Consider the following 20,245-nt stretch of genomic DNA (forward strand, 5'->3'; position numbering starts at 1 on the left):
TATTTTCACCTCTTCTGTGGAGAAATCAGATCCCAGGTAGCAGCCCCAGACTCCTCCAAGGAAGCTGCCTGAGATGTTTTTCCTAATTTCATGCGTACACTGTATTCTGGGATTCACCCAAGACTCCTCCCGGGCACATCCCAGACTATTATCAACTCTTCTGTAGAGACCTCAGATCCCAGGTAGCAGCCCCAGACTCCTCCAAGGTAACTGCCTGAGATGTTTTTCCTAATTTCATGGCCGCACTGTATTCCGGGATTCACCCAAGACTCCTCCAGGCAAATCCCAGAATCTTTTCCCCTCTCCTTTAGAGGCCTGGGATCCCAGGTAGCAGCCTCAGACTCCTCCAAGGAAGCTACCGGAGACAATTTTCCTGCTTTGGAAGAAAATCTCTACTCTGGGATTCACCCAAGACTCCTCCCAAGCACATCCCGGAGTATTTTCACCTCTTCTGCAGAGACCTCAGACACCAGATAGCAGCCCCAGACTCCTCCAAGGAAGCTGCCTGAGATGTTTTTCCTAATTTCATGGACGCACTTTATTCTGGGATTCACCCGAGACTCCTGCCAGGCACCTCCCACAGTATTTTCACCTCTTCTGTAGAGGCCTCAGATCCCAGGTAGCAGCCCCAGACTCCTCCAAGGAAGCTGCCTGAGATGTTTTTCCTAATTTCAAGCATAAAATATATTCTGGGATTCACCCAAGACTCCTCCCAGGCACATCCCAGAGTATTTTCACCTCTTCTGTGGAGAAATCAGATCCCAGGTAGCAGCCCCAGACTCCTCCAAGGAAGCTGCCTGAGATGTTTTTCCTAATTTCATGGCCGCACTTTATTCTGGGATTCACCCAAGACTCCTCCCGGGCACATCCCAGAATCTTTTCCCCTCTCCTTTAGAGGCCTGGGATCCAAGGTAGCAGCCCCAGACTCCTCCAAGGAAGCTGCCTGAGATGTTTTTCCTAATTTCATGGCTGCACTTTATTCTGGGATTCACCCAAGACTCCTCCCAGGCACATCCCAGAGTATTTTCACCTCTTCTGTGGAGAAATCAGATCCCAGGTAGCAGCCCCAGACTCCTCCAAGGAAGCTGCCTGAGATGTTTTTCCTAATTTCATGGCTGCACTTTATTCTGGGATTCACCCAAGACTCCTCCCAGGCACATCCCAGAGTATTTTCCCCTCTCCTTTATAGGCCTGGGATCCCAGGTAGCAGCCCCAGACTCCTCCAAGGAAGCTGCCTGAGATGTTTTTCCTAATTTCATGGCTGCACTTTATTCTGGGATTCACCCAAGACTCCTCCCAGGCACATCCCAGAGTATTTTCACCTCTGCTTTAGAGGCCTGGGATCCCAGGTAGCAGCCCCAGATTCCTCCAAGGAAGCTGCCTGAGATGTTTTTCCTAATTTCATGGCTGCACTTTATTCTGGGATTCACCCAAGACTCCTCCCAGGCACATCCCAGAGTATTTTCACCTCTTCTGTGGAGAAATCAGATCCCAGGTAGCAGCCCCAGACTCCTCCAAGGAAGCTGCCTGAGATGTTTTTCCTAATTTCATGGCCGCACTTTATTCTGGGATTCACCCAAGACTCCTCCCGGGCACATCCCAGACTATTATCAACTCTTCTGTAGAGACCTCAGATCCCAGGTAGCAGCCCCAGACTCCTCCAAGGAAGCTGCCTGAGATGTTTTTCCTAATTTCATGGCTGCACTGTATTCTGGGATTCACCCAAGACTCCTCCAGGCAAACCCCAGAATCTTTTCCCCTCTCCTTTAGAGGCCTGGGATCCCAGGTAGCAGCCCCAGACTCCTCCAAGGAAGCTACCGGAGACAATTTTCCTGCTTTGGAAGAAAATCTCTACTCTGGGATTCACCCAAGACTCCTCCCAAGCACATCCCGGAGTATTTTCACCTCTTCTGCAGAGACCTCAGACACCAGGTAGCAGCCCCAGACTCCTCCAAGGACGCTGCCTCAGATGTTTTTCCTAATTTCATGGACGCACTTTATTCTGGGATTCACCCGAGACTCCTGCCAGGCACCTCCCACAGTATTTTCACCTCTTCTGTAGAGGCCTCAGATCCCAGGTAGCAGCCCCAGACTCCTCCAAGGAAGCTGCCTGAGATGTTTTTCCTAATTTCAAGCATAAAATATATTCTGGGATTCACCCGAGACTCCTGCCAGGCACATCCCAGAGTATTTTCACCTCTTCTGTGGAGAAATCAGATCCCAGGTAGCAGCCCCAGACTACTCCAAGAAAACCACCTGAGATGTTTTTCCTAATTTGACTGATACACTCTACTCTGGGATTCACCCAAGACTCCTCCCAGGCACATCCCAGAGTCTTTTTGCCTCTTCTGTAGAGACATCAGATCCCAGGTAGCAGCCCCAGACTCCTCCAAGGAAGCTGCCTCAGATGTTTTTCCTAATTTCATGGCTGCACTTTATTCTGGGATTCACCCAAGACTCCTCCCAGGCACATCCCAGAGTATTTTCCCCTCTCCTTTAGAGGCCTGGGATCCCAGGTAGCAGCCCCAGACTCCTCCAAGGAAGCTGCCTGAGATGTTTTTCCTAATTTCATGGCTGCACTTTATTCTGGGATTCACCCAAGACTCCTCCCAGGCACATCCCAGAATATTTTCACCTCTTCTGTGGAGAAATCAGATCCCAGGTAGCAGCCCCAGACTCCTCCAAGGAAGCTGCCCGAGATGTTTTTCCTAATTTGACTGATACACTCTACTCGGGGATTCACCCAAGACTCCTCCCAGGCACATCCCAGAGTCTTTTTGCCTCTTCTGTAGAGACATCAGATCCCAGGTAGCAGCCCCAGACTCCTCCAAGGAAGCTGCCTGAGATGTTTTTCCTAATTTCATGGACGCACTTTATTCTGGGATTCACCCAAGACTCCTCCCGGGCACATCCCAGAATCTTTTCCCCTCTCCTTTAGAGGCCTGGGATCCCAGGTAGCAGCCCCAGATTCCTCCAAGGAAGCTGCCTGAGATGTTTTTCCTAATTTCATGGCCGCACTTTATTCTGGGATTCACCCAAGACTCCTCCCAGGCACATCCCAGAATCTTTTCCCCTCTCCTTTAGAGGCCTGGGATCCAAGGTAGCAGCCCCAGACTACTCCAAGGAAGCTGCCTGAGATGTTTTTCCTAATTTCATGGCTGCACTTTATTCTGGGATTCACCCAAGACTCCTCCCAGGCACATCCCAGAGTATTTTCACCTCTTCTGTGGAGAAATCAGATCCCAGGTAGCAGCCCCAGACTCCTCCAAGGAAGCTGCCCGAGATGTTTTTCCTAATTTGACTGATACACTCTACTTGGGGATTCACCCAAGACTCCTCCCAGGCACATCCCAGAGTCTTTTTGCCTCTTCTGTAGAGACATCAGATCCCAGGTAGCAGCCCCAGACTCCTCCAAGGAAGCTGCCTCAGATGTTTTTCCTAATTTCATGGCCACACTTTATTCTGGGATTCACCCAAGACTCCTCCCAGGCACATCCCAGAGTATTTTCACCTCTTCTGTGGAGAAATCAGATCCCAGGTAGCAGCCCCAGACTCCTCCAAGGAAGCTGCCTGAGATGTTTTTCCTAATTTCATGGCTGCACTTTATTCTGGGATTCACCCAAGACTCCTCCCAGGCACATCCCAGAATCTTTTCCCCTCTCCTTTAGAGGCCTGGGATCCCAGGTAGCAGCCCCAGACTACTCCAAGGAAGCTGCCTGAGATGTTTTTCCTAATTTCATGGCTGCACTTTATTCTGGGATTCACCCAAGACTCCTCCCAGGCACATCCCAGAGTCTTTTTGCCTCTTCTGTAGAGACATCAGATCCCAGGTAGCAGCCCCAGACTCCTCCAAGGAAGCTGCCTGAGATGTTTTTCCTAATTTCATGGCTGCACTTTATTCTGGGATTCACCCAAGACTCCTCCCAGGCACATCCCAGACTATTATCAACTCTTCTGTGGAGAAATCAGATCCCAGGTAGCAGCCCCAGATTCCTCCAAGGAAGCTGCCTGAGATGTTTTTCCTAATTTCATGGACGCACTTTATTCTGGGATTCACCCAAGACTCCTCCCAGGCACATCCCAGAGTATTTTCCCCTATCCTTTAGAGGCCTGGGATCCCAGGTAGCAGCCCCAGATTCCTCCAAGGAAGCTGCCTGAGATGTTTTTCCTAATTTCATGGCTCCACTTTATTCTGGGATTCACCCAAGACTCCTCCCAGGCACATCCCAGAGTATTTTCCCCTCTCCTTTAGAGGCCTGGGATCCAAGGTAGCAGCCCCAGACTCCTCCAAGGAAGCTGCCTGAGATGTTTTTCCTAATTTCATGGCTGCACTTTATTCTGGGATTCACCCAAGACTCCTCCCAGGCACATCCCAGAGTATTTTCACCTCTTCTGTGGAGAAATCAGATCCCAGGTAGCAGCCCCAGACTCCTCCAAGGAAGCTGCCTCAGATGTTTTTCCTAATTTCATGGCCGCACATTATTCTGGGATTCACCCAAGACTCCTCCCAGGCACATCCCAGAATCTTTTCCCCTCTCCTTTAGAGGCCTGGGATCCAAGGTAGCAGCCCCAGACTACTCCAAGGAAGCTGCCTCAGATGTTTTTCCTAATTTCATGGCTGCACTTTATTGTGGGATTCACCCAAGACTCCTCCCAGGCACCTCCCAGACTATTATCAACTCTTCTGTAGAGAAATCAGATCCCAGGTAGCAGCCCCAGACTCCTCCAAGGAAGCTGCCTGAGATGTTTTTCCTAATTTCAAGCATAAAATATATTCTGGGATTCACCCAAGACTCCTCCCAGGCACATCCCAGAGTATTTTCACCTCTTCTGTGGAGACATCAGATCCCAGGTAGCAGCCCCAGACTACTCCAAGGAAGCTGCCTGAGATGTTTTTCCTAATTTGACCGATACACTCTACTCTGGGATTCACCCAAGACTCCTCCCAGGCACATCCCAGAGTATTTTCACCTCTTCTGTAGAGACATCAGATCCCAGGTAGCAGCCCCAGACTCCTCCAAGGAAGCTGCCCAAGATGTTTTTACTAATTTCATGGCCGCACTTTATTCTGGGATTCACCCAAGACTCCTCCCAGGCACATCCCAGAATCTTTTCCCCTCTCCTTTAGAGGCCTGGGATCAAAGGTAGCAGCCCCAGACTCCTCCAAGGAAGCTGCCTGAGATGTTTTTCCTAATTTCATGGCTGCACTTTATTCTGGGATTCACCCAAGACTCCTCCCAGGCACATCCCAGAGTATTTTCACCTCTTCTGTGGAGAAATCAGATCCCAGGTAGCAGCCCCAGACTACTCCAAGGAAGCTGCCCGAGATGTTTTTCCTAATTTGACTGATACACTCTACTCGGGGATTCACCCAAGACTCCTCCCAGGCACATCCCAGAGTCTTTTTGCCTCTTCTGTAGAGACATCAGATCCCAGGTAGCAGCCCCAGACTCCTCCAAGGAAGCTGCCCCAGACTCCTCCAAGGAAGCTGCCTGAGATGTTTTTCCTAATTTCATGGCCGCATTGTATTCTGGGATTCACCCAAGACTCCTCCAGGCAAACCCCAGAATTTTTCCCCTCTCCTTTAGAGGCCTGAGATCCCTGGTAGCAGCCCCAGACTCCACCAAGGAAGCTACCGGAGACAATTTTCCTGCTTTGGAAGAAAATCTCTACTCTGGGATTCACCCAAGACTCCTCCCAAGCACATCCCGGAGTATTTTCACCTCTTCTGCAGAGACCTCAGACACCAGGTAGCAGCCCCAGACTCCTCCAAGGAAGCTGCCTGAGATGTTTTTCCTAATTTCAAGCATAAAATATATTCTGGGATTCACCCAAGACTCCTCCCAGGCACATCCCAGAGTATTTTCACCTCTTCTGTGGAGAAATCAGATCCCAGGCAGCAGCCCCAGACTCCTCCAAGGAAGCTGCCTCAGATGTTCTTCCTAATTTGAGGGAAAATCTCTACTCTGGGATTCACCCGAGACTCCTGCCAGGCACCTCCCAGAGTATTTTCACCTCTTCTGTGGAGAAATCAGATCCCAGGTAGCAGCCCCAGACTCCTCCAAGGAAGATGCCCGAGATGTTTTTCCTAATTTGACTGATACACTCTACTCTGGGATTCACCCAAGACTCCTCCCAGGCACATCCCCGAGTCTTTTTGCCTCTTCTGTAGAGACCTCAGATCCCAGGTAGCAGCCCCAGAGTCCTCCAAGGAAGCTGCCTCAGATGTTTTCCCCAATTTCATGCGTACACTATATTCTGGGATTCACCCGAGACATCTCCCAGGCACATCCCAGAATCTTTTTCCCTCTCCTTGAGAGGCCTGAGACCCCAGGTAGCAGCCCCAGACTCCTCCAAGGAAGCTGCCTGAGATGTTTTTCCTAATTTGACCGATACACTCTTCTCCGGGATTCACCCAAGACTCCTCCCAGGCACATCCCAGAGTATTTTCACCTCTTCTGAGGAGAAATCAGATCCCAGGTAGCAGCCCCAGACTCCTCATAGGAAGCTGCCTGAGATGTTTTTCCTAATTTCATGGCTGCACTTTATTCTGGGATTCACCCAAGACTCCTCCCGGGCATATCCCAGAGTATTTTCCCCTCTCCTTTAGAGACCTGAGGTCCCAGGTAGCAGCCCCAGACTCCTCCAAGGAAGCTGCCCGAGATGTTTTTCCTAATTTGACCGATACACTCTACTCTGGGATTAACCCAAGACTCCTCCCAGGCACCTCCCAGAGTATTTTCACCTCTTCTGTAGAGACCTGAGATCCCAGGTAGCAGCCCCAGACTCCTCCAAGGAAGCTGCCTGAGATGTTTTTCCTAATTTCATGGCCGCACTTTATTCTGGGATTCACCCAAGACTCCTCCCAGGCACACCCCAGAATCTTTTCCCCTCTCCTTTAGAGGCCTGGGATCCCAGGTAGCAGCCCCAGACTACTCCAAGGAAACCACCCGAGACGCTTTTCCTGCTTTGAAGGAAAATCTCTACTCTAGGATTCACCCAAGACTCCTCCCAAGCACATCCCGGAGTATTTTCACCTCTTCTGCAGAGACCTCAGACACCAGGTAGCAGACCCAGACTCCTCCAAGGAAGCTTCCGGAGACAATTTTCCTGCTTTGGAAGAAAATCTCGGCTCTGGGATTCACCCAAGACTCCTCCCAGGCACATCCCAGAGTCTTTTTGCCTCTTCTGTAGAGACCTGAGATCGCAGGTAGCAGCCCCAGACTCCTCCAAGGAAACCACCCGAGACGCTTTTCCTGCTTTAAAGGAAAATCTCTACTCTGGGATTCACCCAAGACTCCTCCCATGCACCTCCCACAGTATTTTCACCTCTTCTAAGCAGAAATCAGATCCCAGGTAGCAGCCCCAGACTCCTCCAAGGAAGCTGCCTGAGATGTTTTTCCTAAATTCATGGCCGCACTGTGTTCTGGGATTCACCCAAGACTCCTCCCGGGCATATCCCAGACTATTATCAACTCTTCTGTAGAGACCTCAGATCCCAGGTAGCAGCCCCAGACTCCTCCAAGGAAGCTTCCGGAGACAATTTTCCTGCTTTGGAAGAAAATCTCGACTCTGGGATTCACCCAAGACTCCTGCCAGGCACATCCCAGAGTCTTTTTGCCTCTTCTGTAGAGACCTGAGATCCCAGGTAGCAGCCCCAGACTCCTCCAAGGAAGCTGCCTGAGATGTTTTTCCTAATTTCATGGCTGCACTTTATTCTGGGATTCACCCAAGACTCCTCCCAGGCACATCCCAGAGTATTTTCCCCTCTCCTTTAGAGGCCTGGGATCCCAGGTAGCAGCCCCAGACTCCTCCAAGGACACCACCCGAGACGCTTTTCCTGCTTTGAAGGAAAATCTGTACTCTGGGATTCACCTGAGACTCCTCCCAGGCACCTCCCAGAGTATTTTCACCTCTTCTGTAGAGACCTGAGATCCCAGGTAGCAGCCCCAGACTCCTCCAAGGAAGCTGCCTGAGATGTTTTTCCTAATTTCATGGCTGCACTTTATTCTGGGATTCACCCAAGATTCCTCCCGGGCATATCCCAGACTATAATCAACTCTTCTGTAGAGACCTCAGATCCCAGGTAGCAGCCCCAGACTCCTCCAAGGAAGCTTCCGGAGACAATTTTCCTGCTTTGGAACAAAATCTCGACTCTGGGATTCACCCAAGACTCCTGCCAGGCACATCCCAGAGTCTTTTTGCCTCTTCTGTAGAGACCTCAGATCCCAGGTAGCAGCCCCAGACTCCTCCAAGGAAGTATCCTGAGATGTTTTCCCTAATTTCATGCGTAAACTATATTCTGGGATTCACCCGAGACATCTCCCAGGCACATCCCAGAATCTTTTCCCCTCTCCTTTAGAGGCCTGGGATCCCAGGTAGCAGCCCCAGACTACTCCAAGGAAACCACCCGAGACGCTTTTCCTACTTTGAAGGAAAATCTCTACTCTGGGATTCACCTGAGACTCCTCCCAGGCACCTCCCAGAGTATTTTCACCTCTTCTGTAGAGACCTCAGATCCCAGGGAGCAGCCCCAGAATCCTCCAAGAAAGCTTCCGGAGACAATTTTCCTGCTTTGGAAGAAAATCTCGACTCTGGGATTCACCCAAGACTCCTCCCAGGCACATCCAGGAGTATTTTGCCTCTTCTGTAGAGAGATCAGATCCCAGGTAGCAGCCCCAGACTCCTCCAAGGAAGCTGCCTGAGATGTTTTTCCTAATTTCATGGCTGCACTGTATTCTGGGATTCACCCAAGACTCCTCCCAGGCACACCCCATAATCTTTTCCCCTCTCCTTTAGAGGCCTGGGATCCCAGGTAGCAGCCCCAGACTACTCCAAGGAAACCACCCGAGACGCTTTCCCTGCTTTGAAGGAAAATCTCTACTCTGGGATTCACCTGAGACTCCTCCCAGGCACCTCCCAGAGTATTTTCACCTCTTCTGTAGAGACCTCAGATCCCAGGTAGCAGCCCCAGACTCCTCCAAGGAAGCTGCCTGAGATGTTTTTCCTAATTTCATGGCTGTACTTTATTCTGGGATTCACCCAAGACTCCTCCCGGGCATATCCCAGACTATTATCAACTCTTCTGTAGAGACCTCAGATCCCAGGTAGCAGCCCCAGACTCCTCCAAGGAAGCTGCCGGAGATAATTTTCCTGCTTTGGAAGAAAATCTCGACTCTGGGATTCACCCAAGACTCCTCCCAGGCACCTCCCAGTGTCTTTTTTTTCCTCTTCTGTAGAGACCTGAGATCCCAGGTAGCAGCCCCAGACTCCTCCAAGGAAGCTGCCTGAGATGTTTTTCCTAATTTGACCGATAAACTCTTCTCCGGGATTCGCCCAAGATTCCTCCCAGGAACCTCCCAGAGTATTTTCACCTCTTCTGTAGAGACCTGAGACCCCCGGTAGCAGCCCCAGACTTCTCCAAGGTAACTGCCTGAGATGTTTTTCCTAATTTCATGGCTGCACTGTATTCTGTGATTCACCCAAGACTCCTCCCAGGCACACCCCAGAATCTTTTCCCCTCTCCTTTAGAGGCCTTGGATCCCAGGTAGCAGCCCCAGACTACTCCAAGGAAACCACCCGAGACGCTTTTCCTGCTTTGAAGGAAAATCTCTACTCTGGGATTCACCCAAGACTCCTCCCAGGCACCTCCCAGAGTATTTTCACCTCTTCTGTAGAGACCTCAGATCCCAGGTAGCAGCCCCAGACTCCTCCAAGGAAGCTTCCGGAGACAATTTTCCTGCTTTGGAAGAAAATCTCGACTCTGGGATTCACCCAAGACTCCTCCCAGGCACATCCCAGTGTCTTTTTGCCTCTTCTGTAGAGACAGCAGATCCCAGGTAGCAGCCCCAGACTCCTCCAAGGAAGCTGCCTGAGATGTTTTTCCTAATTTGTCCGATACACTCTACTCTGGGATTCACCCAAGACTCCTCCCAGGCACAATCCAGAGTCTTTTTGCCTCTTCTGTAGAGACAGCAGATCCCAGGTAGCAGCCCCAGACTCCTCCAAGGAAGCAGCCTGAGATGTTTTCCCTAATTTCATGCGTACACTATATTCTGGGATTCACCCGAGACTCCTCCCAGGCACAATCCAGAGTCTTTTTGCCTCTTCTGTAGAGACAGCACATCCCAGGTAGCAGCCCCAGACTCCTCCAAGGAAGCTGCCTGAGATGTTTTTCCTAATTTGACCGATACACTCTACTCTGGGATTCACCCAAGACTCCTCCCAGGCACATCCCAGAGTATTTTCACCTCTTCTGTGGAGAAATCAGATCCCAGGTAGCAGCCCCAGAATTCTCCAAGGTAACTGCCTGAGATGTTTTTCCTAATTTGACCGATACACTCTACTCTGGGATTCACCCAAAACTCCTCCCAGGCACATCCCAGAGTCTTTTTGCCTCTTCTGTAGAGACAGCAGATCCCAGGTAGCAGCCCCAGACTCCTCCAAGGAAGCAGCCTGAGATGTTTTCCCTAATTTCATGCGTACACTATAATCTGGGATTCACCCGAGACATCTCCCAGGCACATCCCAGTGTCTTTTTACCTCTTCTGTAGAGACCTGAGATCCCAGGTAGCAGCCCCAGACTCCTCCAAGGAAGCTGCCTGAGATGTTTTTCCTAATTTCATGGCTGCACTTTATTCTGGGATTCACCCAAGACTCCTCCCAGGCACATCCCAGAGTCTTTTTGCCTCTTCTGTAGAGACAGCAGATCCCAGGTAGCAGCCCCAGACTCCTCCATGGAAGCTGCCTGAGATGTTTTTCCTAATTGGACCGATACACTCTACTCTGGGATTCACCCGAGACTCCTCCCAGGAACATCCCAGAATCTTTTCCCCTCTCCTTTAGAGTTCTGGGATCCCAGGTAGGAGCCCCAGACTCGTCCAACGAAGCTTCCGTTGACAATTTTCCTGCTTTGGAAGAAAATCTCGACTCTGGGATTCACCCAAGACTCCTCCCAGGCACATCCCAGAGTATTTTCACCTCTTCTGCTGAGACAGCAGATCCCAGGTAGCAGCCCCAGACTACTCCAAGGAAACCACCTGAGATGTTTTTCCTAATTTCATGTCTGCACTTTATTCTGGGATTCACCCAAGACTCCTCCCAGGCACATCCCAGAGTATTTTCCCCTCTCCGTTAGAGACCTGGGATCCCAGGTAGCAGCCCCAGACTCCTCCAAGGAAGCTGCCTGAGAGGTTTTTCCTAATTTCATGGCTGCACTTTATTCTGGGATTCACCCAAGACTCCTCCCAGGCACATCCCAGAATCTTTTCCCCTCTCCTTTAGAGGCCTGGGATCCCAGGTAGCAGCCCCAGTCTACTCTAAGGAAACCACCCGAGTTGCTTTTTCTGCTTTGAAGGAAAATCTCTACTCTGGGATTCACCCGAGACTCCTGCCAGGCACCTCCCAGAGTATTTTCACCTCTTCTGTGGAGAAATCAGATCCCAGGTAGCAGCCCCAGACTCCTCCAAGGAAGCTGCCTGAGATGTTTTTCCTACTTTGACCGATACACTCTACTCTGGGATTCACCCAAGACTCCTCCCAGGCACATCCCAGAGTCTTTTTTCCCTCTTCTGTAGAGACCTCAGATCCCAGGTAGCAGCCCCAGACTCCTCCAAGGAAGCACCGGAGGAAATTTTCCTGCTTTGGAAGAAAATCTCGACTCTGGGATTCACCCAAGAATCCTCCCAGGCACATCCCAGTGTCTTTTTGCCTCTCCTTTAGAGGCCTGGGATCCCAGGTAGCAGCCCCAGACTACTCCAAGGAAGCTACCGGAGATAAATTTCCTGCTTTGGAAGAAAATCTCGACTCTGGGATTCACCCAAGAATCCTCCCGGGCACATCCCAGACTATTTTCACCTCTTCTGTAGAGACCTCAGATCCCAGGTAGCAGCCCCCGACTCCTCCAAGAAGCACCGGAGGAAATTTTCCTGCTTTGGAAGAAAATCTCTACTCTGGGATTCACCCAAGACTCCTCCCAGGCACATCCCAGTGTCTTTTTGCCTCTTCTGTAGAGACCTGAGATCCCAGGTAGCAGCCCCAGACTCCTCCAAGGAGGCTGCCCAAGATGTTTTCCTAATTTGACCGATACACTCTACTCTGGGATTCACCCGAGACATCTCCCAGGCACATCCCAGAGTCTTTTTGCCTCTTCTGTAGAGACCTGAGATCCCAGGTAGCAGCCCCAGACTCCTCCAAGGAAACCACCTGAGATGTTTTTCCTAATTGGACTGATACACTCTACTCTGGGATTCACCCAAGTCTTCTCCCAGGCACATCCCAGAGTCTTTTCCCCTCTCCTTTAGAGGCCTGGGATCCCAGGTAGCAGCCCCAGACTCCTCCAAGGAAACCACCCGAGATGATTTTCCTGCTTTGGAAGAAAATCTCTACTCTGGGATTCACCCGAGACTCCTCACAGGCACCTCCCAGAATATTCTGACCTCTTCTGTAGACACTTCAGACCCCAGGTAGCTGCCTCAGACTCCTCCAAGGAAGCTACCTGATATATTTTTCGTAATTTGACGGATAGACTCTACTCTGGGATTCACCTGAGACTTCTCCCAGGAACCTCCCAGATTGTTTTCACCTCTACATTACGTACCTGAGATCCCACGTGGCAGACCCAGACTCCTTAAGGAATCTACCGGAGATGATTTTCCGCCTTTGCCAACTACAGTGTATTGTGGGATTCACCAGAGATTCATCCTGGGAACCTCTCAGGGTCTTATCATCTCCTTTGTAGAGACATCAGATTCCAGGTAGCAGCCCCAGACTCCAACAAGGAAGCTACCGGAGATAATTTTCCTGCTTTGGAAGAAAATCTCGACTCTGGGATTCACCCAAGACTCCTCCCAGGCACATCCCAGTGTCTTTTGGCCTCTTCTGTAGAGACATCAGATCCCAGGTAGCAGCCCCAGACTCCTCCAAGGAAGCTGCCTGAGAGGTTTTTCTTCATTTCATGGCTGCACTAAATTCTGGGATTCACCCGAGACTTCTCCAGGCACATCCCAGAATATTTTCACCTCTCCTTTAGAGGCCTGAGATCCCAGGTAGCAGCCCCAGACTCCTCCAAGGAAGCTGCCTGAGATGTTTTTCCTAATTTGACTGATACACTCTACTCTGGGATTCACCCAAGTCTTCTCCCAGGCACATCCCAGTGTCTTTTTGCCTCTCCTTTAGAGGCCTGAGATCCCAGGTAGCAGCCCCAAACTCCTCCAAGGAAACCACCCGAGATGATTTTCCTGCTTTGGAAGAAAATCTCTACTCTGGGATTCACCCAAGACTCCTCACAGGCACATCCCAGAATATTTTCACCTGTATTTTAGGGAGGATACAAGACTCCTTTGATCTTGGTCTTTTTCTGGTGTCTATTCCTGCTTCTGTCCCCGGCTGGGCAGAGCATGGTTCCACCAGCCTCTCTCTATCTCACACTCCCTGAGGCTTCTTGATCTTTCTGCTTCCTCCTGTAGCTCTGACACAAGCTGAGCAGATAATCCACTTGGTGTGGGATGCCGGACTAGTCCAGGCTTGTTGGTGCCAAATACAGGGCCATTATGACCTAACAGAAGGGGCCCTGGGGGAGTCCAGCTTGGGGGACAGCAGGGATTGAGCAACTTGCTTATCTTGCACCGATAAGCACCGGACCTGAACAGGGGCAGGAGATGAGCAATTTGTTCATCTTAACAAGCTGCAGGGCCTGACGGGTCTACTCCTCAATCAACTAAGTGACGCCTGGGGTGAGAGGGAGCCTTCACAGTTTGAGGTTGCTTTGGTAAAACTAAACAGACCACCGCTCCTCTGTACTGAACGCCTTTGTTCTCCGCCACTTCCCCCCCCAGCCCCGATCAACTGCACAACACGCCTTGTTAAGGGCCAATCGGCACACAATACCTGACTTAGTCCCACCTCGCCAAAAGTATAAATCTGGCATTTAGAATCCTCTTTTCTGAGGACGAGAACTCCAACTATCCGGACAGGTCGACGGGCCTGGACCTCTCCCCTCCCCAAGCAGGGACGCCTCTTTGGTAAGACTTGCGCCTCCGATTATGTCGGATGTTACCTCGGGAAAACTATCATTAACAAAAGCGCTGAACTATTAACTTGAGCTCAAAATTGTTGCAGTAAGTGCATTTATCAACGGCAATTCCGAACTTTTATATCTGTCGCCTCAATAAATTACCTATTTTTTCTATTCAACTTTGCAAAACTGTTTCGGTGAAAGTCCTTAGTGGGGCTCTGACAGGCAAACGTTGACTCTGATATGTGGCTACACACATAATCCTTTAGACATAAACCGTTGACCAAGTCTGGGACTAAGACTGGACCTAGCCGCACCTAGGCTCCTCTCTGAGAAGGAGTTCAGAAAGCAAGGGGGTCCTTTCTGAACCTCGTGACTCAACGGGAGGGCCTCCCTCAGCCACACATCAGACTTGTACCCTTTCACGCGACACTTGGTCACACCTCATACAGCTCTTCTCACTATTGCCATCCATTCCAGGGACAGGGCTGGCATGCCCTGCAGCCTGAGGCCCATGGGGCTGCACGTTCTCCTGGGACCTCTGTCGGGGTTGCCACATCCACTCTGGTGAGGGCAGAGGGCATGGCTTTCTGCTGGGTGGATACCACAGCCCAGCCCCTTCCGAGAAGGCCACGGCCACCAACACCGCAACCCGGCCCCTTCTGACAGGGTCACAACCACTAACACTGAGCCCAGCTCCTTCCAAGAGTGCCATGGCCATCAACGTCGCAGCCCAGCCCCTTCCGAGACGACCACGGCCACCGACGCCGTAGCCCAGCTCCCTCTGACAGGGCCACAACCACCAACACCGAGCCCTGCTCCTTCTGAGAGGGCTGTGGCCACCAACACCACAGCCCAGCTCCTTCCGAAAGGGCCGTGGCCACCAACTGAACTCACCTCAGGAGCTGGTAGGGCCACGACGCCCTTCCACACCAACCGCCGCCCCAGGCTCTGGTTGCCCGCTCTGCCCGCGGCGCTCCCCAGGCTGCTCTTTACAGGCGTGGGGGTGGCCGCGGCCCTGTGCGCCGAGACCTGCCGCTCCGCTGCGGGCCGGGCCGGCTCCGGGCAGCTCCCCTCGGGACGGGCCGCTCGTTTCCGTGACAGCGCGTTCAAACCTCCCGCCGTTGCCCTGGCAACGCCCAGGCCTCGGCGGCGGCTCTCGCGAGAGCTGCCGGCTCCCGGCGGGTGTCTCCGCTGCCCCGGCGTTTCCCGGCCTCAGCAGACCCCCCGTGTGCGCCGAGACCTGCGGCTGCGCTGCCAGCCGGCTCCGGGCAGCTCGCCTCGGGACGGACTGCTAGTCCGTTGGGGTCGGGTCCGTTGGGATCGGGTCAGCTCGGGCCGGCTCGGGTCCGTGAGGCTCGGGTGCGTTGGGATCGGGTCCTCGCTGTCCTGGCAGGGTGCGCATCGGGAGAGCCCCAGGGCTGGGCTGGGGCCGGCTCTGTCCTGGCTGCGACCCCCGCTTTGGCGGGGCAGCCTGGCGGGGGGGCACGGCAGGACCCCCTTTGGCTGCCCCGGGGCAGTGCTGCCCTCACAGCGGGTGGCAGTGGCGTCACGCACCGAGCCCTGGGGAGCTGCCCCGGAGCGGGGGGGGTCGCACCCCCCAGGCGCTGGGGGACGGCATCGCGTCCCCCTCGGCCACCCCTTCCCCAGGCAGAAGAAACCCAGCGCCCTCCCGCTGTCCTCCGCGGCCGGGGGCCAGACCCAAAGGGCTCCCCGGCTGGCGGGGGCCGGGGGCGAGACCGCGACCGGGGCGGGGGGGGGAGGGGTCCCTCGTATCCCCTGGGGTGGGACACGCGGGCATGGGGGCTTCCTCCGCTGAACCTCTCCGCTCTATTGCGGATTGCCACCGGGGCCACAAAAGCACCACGAGCAAGCGTGCCCGGGATTCAAAGAGCAGATGTGCACATAGCGATACCTGTATCTCGAGCTCAAGCTCCTACAAATAATTAGCAACGATCAACACCACCAAATAGCACCAAGTCTATAGATGGTACCACCAGTTCATACAAACTGCTCGCTAATAAAGTGCCGTACGGTTACCGAAATGGATTTGCTCACTTTTTCTTCTCTTCCAGTTTGCGCGCGGGTACCGGAGCGCAGGCAGCAGAAGCGCGTGCTAGTTAAAACCTCTTTCTACCGCTGGCAATAAAGGTGCCTCTCGGTAGGGAGCACAAGAAGGACTGCTCAGGAAGGATGGCTTCAAACGAAAAGAGGGGAGATGGAGATGAGATGTGAGGCAGAAATCCTTCCCTGTGAGGGTGCTGAGGCCCTGGCCCAGGTTGCCCAGAGAAGCTGTGGCTGCCCCTGGCTCCCTGGCAGTGGTCAAGGCCAGGCTGGATGGGGCTTTGGGCAGCCTGGGCTAGTGGAGGGTGTCCCTGCCCGTGGCAGGGGTGGGACCGGATAGGCTTTGAGGTCCCTTCCCACCCAAACCATTCTAGGATTCTATGACTCTCTGACTCCATATTACAACTCTCAGTTCTCTTTCAGTTTTCCACACCCCCGCAGACTGCTGCCTTAAAACCCCAAACAGCATTCCAGCCACCACGCCAGAGAGGTCACAGCGGTGCCAGTGGTAAAGCCGGGGAGAACTGCGAGGTGGAAGAATGTCTTCGGGTGGATAAATACCTCTGGGCCAAAAAATGGGATCTGACCGTCAGCCCGCAGCCAGCCTGACCCCCACTTCCATCACCCTTCCCGGGACAGAGCCTGCTGCAGCAGTCCTGTGGAGATGATTGCTCATCCCCACAGCAGCAGGACACCCATCCAGGGTCCCAGTAGTGTCCGCAGAGAAGAGCCGCCAGCCATTCTGAGGGAGAGCCACGGGGCCGTGCAGGGAGACAGCCCACACACCCCCCCCCGACACTGCTGCTGACCGGGGAAGGGGGGAAGCAAAGCGTCTTCCCTCCTCTTTCTCTTCTCCCCTGGACAATGTATTTCTCATTCCCCGGGTTTCTCCGGCATTTCTTTCTTTTCCCATTTTCAGGGCCTTCCGTCCCTCCCCCCCGCCGTTCCTGACCACATTTCCCTCCTCGGGTTTGAGTGCAGAGGAGGGTTAAGCATCCCCTCAGACAGACCCACCGCACCGTCCTGCGTCTGAGCAGGTAACTCACGGTCAGCCTCTGCCTACGGCTCAGGTCTGGAACTCTCCCACTCCTCTGGCTGGTAAGAGCCAGCTGAGAGCACCTGCCCTGGGCAGTGCCTGGTCTTCTCCTGCAAGGAGAGAGCTTGTCTGCCTGCACACGCGCTCTCTGAGGGTGTTCTCAGGTACTGCATAGGCTACAGGGAAGCATTTTACACACGTGTGTGAGCAACGGGGCCGCTACAGCGGCAGGCAGAGCCATGTAGAGCTGCCTGCATGCAGGAGGTATTCGAGTGCCAGAAGTTGCACGATAATGAACAAAACCGGCACAAGGGACCGCAGAGAGGCAGGACACCCCACTGAATGCCCACGAATGACCGGCAAAGCCCGAAGCAGGACAAGCGGCATCGGGGCAGAGGAGATTGCCCCTGCTGGGGGGTGGGTAAGTAGCACAAAAATGTCCTGCGTGAAGAGGAAAAACAGCAGCCTTTTCCACTTCCGACTTCTCGCACCAACGAGCTCTCTGGCCTGATCACGCCGACTTCAGCAGCTTGGAGCATCAAGGGTCATAGTCACCAGTGCCAGCAATGCTGCATCAGTGCCGTGAGCCCAGGTACCTCTGGAAGTGTCTGGCTCTTTCCAGCGTTTACGGGATGCCAAGGGAGAGGGAAGAGCTCCCCCAAGAAACAGCCTGGCTTGCTTGTTTCTGCCTGTTCTTTTTGAAGCACCTTTCCTTTTCCTTTTCGAAGGCTACTTGTTGAAAGAGCAAGATGCTTTCTAAAAGTTACAGGAATGCCTGTCCCTGTGAAAATAAAAAATCTTGTTGTTTAGATTGAATGAAACCATTTTCTTTATCACCTAAAATGATTCTCCAAAATGGATGCACATCTTGCAAGTATCACCCATAATTCTCTAATGGCATTTTCCAGATTGAGAAATCAAAATGTCTTTGTGTGCATGCGGTAGCTTCAGCTCCCCAAGTATTCCTTCCCCGCTGACCTCACCGCTGACACCATCATATGGCCGGCTGCCTGGCTGTCTTTCTGCTAACAATGCATCAATCGTTTTTTCTTTTTCTGCTCTCTGTCCTACCTTACATTTGTCTGCCTAATTCTTGGGCAGATCTCCTCTGCTGATTCTTGCCAGTAATTCAGGTCTATAATCATCCCTCTGTCCGTGTCTCCCAATCGCACGTCCATCGGTGTCAGTCTGGTTCACGGGTACAGTTTACAGTCAGATGAAAACATTGAATTTTGACTTTTTTGATACGCGGCACAGCTTTTGGTAAGCCCAGGTGGCAATTCCTCCTGACCCTGCCTGCAGGTGAGTTTCCAGGAAAGGCTCTGGACAGAGCTGAAGCCCTCACGGGACGTTACCAGGCTGTGTTGTCTTCTGCTCTGGTAGGGGTCGGTGAGAGGGAAGATCGCGCAAGGAACAGCTTAGTCCTTGGTGCTTGAGCGGAAAAAGAACCAGCGCCAGGCTGTCCAGAAGATGCTCGGCCTCAGGGATGACGGTGGGTGCTCCTCCACATGGGACAGCGTCTGATTCCCCAGCAGAGGCAGATGGGAATCACGCTCCTCTCAAGTAGAGCAGTTTTCCTCCTTTCCTCCCCTGTCCCAGGCCCAGCTTCACCCCAGACTCCTCTCCTCCCACTTGTTACTGCTGCAGGTCACACTCGGTCCCATCAGCCAGGCAACAAGGGGCACAGGGGTCAGGGTCCCTGCACAGCGGTGTCTCATGCTTTGTCTCTGCTCCCTCCTGGCTCCTCTGCAGGCTGCAGCCCCCTTGGGGGGCGGGTTGGCCCTGGCTGGCAGGTGAGCCCCCACCCAGCTGCTCACTGCCCCCCTCAGCGGGATGGGGGAATCGGCAGGGCAAAAGCAAGAGAAAACTCGTGGATCAAGACACAGATGGCTTAACAAGGGAAGGCAACTCCCTCGGGAAATAGAGAAGCACACCATGGCTGAGGTTGGAAGGGACCTCTAGGGTCCATCGGGTCCAAGCCCCTCCTCGAGCAGGGCCACCTACAGCCAGCTGCCCAGGACCACGTCCAGACGGCATCCGAGTGTCTCCGAGGTGGGAGACTCCAAATCCTCCCTGGGCAACCTGTGCCAGGGCTCGGTCGCCCTCGCAGGGAAAAAGCGTTTCCTGAGGCGCAGAGAGAACCTCCTGTGGCTCCTTATCCGTCTGTGCTGACAGGTAAGTGCTGACAGCAGACCGGGAGCATCCATGGCATCGGTAGGGGCCAACCCCAGCCCGGGTGTCGCACGCCGTCAGCTGCCATCCCGAGCGGCAATTAAATACCCAAATGATGAGATTGGCTGACCCGTCGCACAGGGAAATTAGTGGCGCTGTCAGCGCCGGCAGGGCTCGGGGCTGTAGGGAAAGGCATGGCTGGATGCGGGGAAGGACCGCGCATCGCTGCGGCACCGCTCGTCCTTCCCTGAGGCTAACGCGCGTGGGAAGGATGGAGAAAACTTTGGGGTCCTCCCTTTGTCTTCATCCGTTTCCCAGTCCTCACCGCTGCCCATCTCCTTGCACAGTCCCCCAGCAGAAGGGATTGAATCCCGCTGCGCTCACCTTTACCTGTGTTTGTGGGACAGGACTAAGGTGAATGGGATCAATGGAACTAGTTTCTCAACTCCATTCCTTCTTGGAGGGAAAGCATTGTTTCACTGCTGATGGGAGTCCAGGGATGAATCCATTGGTACGTCGGGTGGACAATCCCTGGGCCAGGGTGAGAAGAAGCCAAACAGACCATGTGCTGCATTCTCTGACTCACATGGAGCACCGTCTCATTCTGCCTGACAAGTTACCCCTGAGACGCAGTTAAATGGCCGCCTGTTGCCGATGGGAACGTAATGACCGCTCGGTGTCGTGGCTTAGACTAGCACTGTGCATGTACGTGCTTGCGGCGGCTCGGCTCGGGGGATGGCCGAGGAATGATGGTTTGTTGCAAAGGCACTAGCGGGATGGCAAAAAGCTGCTGAGCGTGCCCTAGGCACGTCTGAACTCTTAACTCCCAGCCTCATCCCGCCACGTATCAAAGGCATAAATAATTATACATAAGTTGTGGTGTAGGGCTAAAAATCTAATCCAAACTATTTTCACCAATGTTGACCTTTTGAATGCTGTGAAGCATAGTACAGGAGTCC

The sequence above is a fragment of the Grus americana genome, chromosome 16 (genome assembly GCF_028858705.1).
Source record: "Grus americana isolate bGruAme1 chromosome 16, bGruAme1.mat, whole genome shotgun sequence".
In the NCBI taxonomy this organism is placed as follows: Eukaryota; Metazoa; Chordata; class Aves; order Gruiformes; family Gruidae; genus Grus; species Grus americana.